We start from the raw sequence: 1,438 nt of genomic DNA on the forward strand, positions 1-1,438 counted from the left end.
AGCCTCTCCTCCCTCCCTGGCTCAGAAAGCAGAGAGCAGGGCGCCCCCTGCTGGCCTCTCCTCTGTGTGCGTTTGAGTCCCACGGAGGGTTGCTGCTCTTCCCCCACCTGAGCGCGCACTCTGGCGCAGTCCGTTCCCACAGCGCTGCTCCTCACGCAGGAGCTGTTGTCTTGAGGGGGGGGGGGACCCCCGAACATGTTGTGCTAACCTGGGAGGTAAAGTCCTCCGTCTCTAGACAAACACCCGCAAATCCTCTCACACCTCTGAGGCCCTCCAGCTGCTGATCCCGGTGCATCCAGAACCCTCTGACCTCTGACCTCTGACTCCACCTGAACATGGTGCCGAGTCACATGACCCTCGCCGACGTCCGATTCTCTGAGGAGACGCCGCGCAGGAAGGAAGTGCTCACCCACTGCCGGCTTCTCCATCTCCAAGGGGAGGACGGCGGGGGGTGGGGGGTGCTGTATTTACAGTGACCCCTTCCTCTCGCTGGCGAGGGGCCCATGGGAACCAGCCGCAGCGCACAAACAATCGAACAATGGAGCTTGAGGGATGAGCAATGGTGGCAGCGCAGCGTGCGCCGGCGCGGGATGTGGCGGCGCGGCTCAAGGCTCCGCCGGTGACCCGCCACAACCCCAGCACCTGGGACACCTGCCCGGAGGGGGCCGCCTCTATTTTGGGACGCTGTTGAAAGGAAGGTCCCGGGTTCAATTCCTGCCGGAACGCGCTCGTGTTTCCTCCCAGCCGCCGGGTTGCTGCTTCAGCCGTCCACAGTCTGATCCTGCGTCCTCATCAGAGCAGCGAGTCTGAGCCAGTGGTTCCCCAGAGAGCGGTCTTATCAGGCTCAGCTTGGTTTGCTCAGATCACTGACGGTATCAGAGCAGAGTGTGGGTGGTCGCCGCCGCCGCGCTAATGAAGCGGCTCTTTTCCCAGAACGTCCACATTCCTCAGACCAGGACAAGCTCCACAGAGTTCCGCAGAGTCCGGCCCAACACCTCCACGCTGGCGGGGGGCATGGGTGGCAGGGGGCGCTGCAGAGTCGTGTGCTGACACGACAGGTCGGTCATGGAGCGGAGGCCCCGCAGGTCAGGGCCCCGGGGGGTGGACGGCAGACCCTGAGGTCTGTCCAAGACCCAGTGCTTGGAGGCAGCGTGGCTGGGACCTCTGTCTCCACTAGCCCCACAGTCTGGTCATATTGTTCATGGAGTGAGACTTGGGTCTCAGATGTGAGCACAGGGAGGACCAGCTCCTCCGAGTCTGGGCCCATGGTTGAGTGCCGGCATCTGCTGCCCCCGCGACCCCGGACTTGAGCAAGGAAGCTGTCCAGAGCTTTGCGGAAGGATTCAAGGGCTGTTTACAGTCCATCCAGTCCAGGAGAGAATCTGTCAGAATAAAACACGTCGATGGAGTTTTATTGGTGTGTTAGCGGCATCATAGA

Source organism: Synchiropus splendidus, chromosome 1, assembly GCF_027744825.2.
Source record: "Synchiropus splendidus isolate RoL2022-P1 chromosome 1, RoL_Sspl_1.0, whole genome shotgun sequence".
Classification (NCBI taxonomy): domain Eukaryota; kingdom Metazoa; phylum Chordata; class Actinopteri; order Syngnathiformes; family Callionymidae; genus Synchiropus; species Synchiropus splendidus.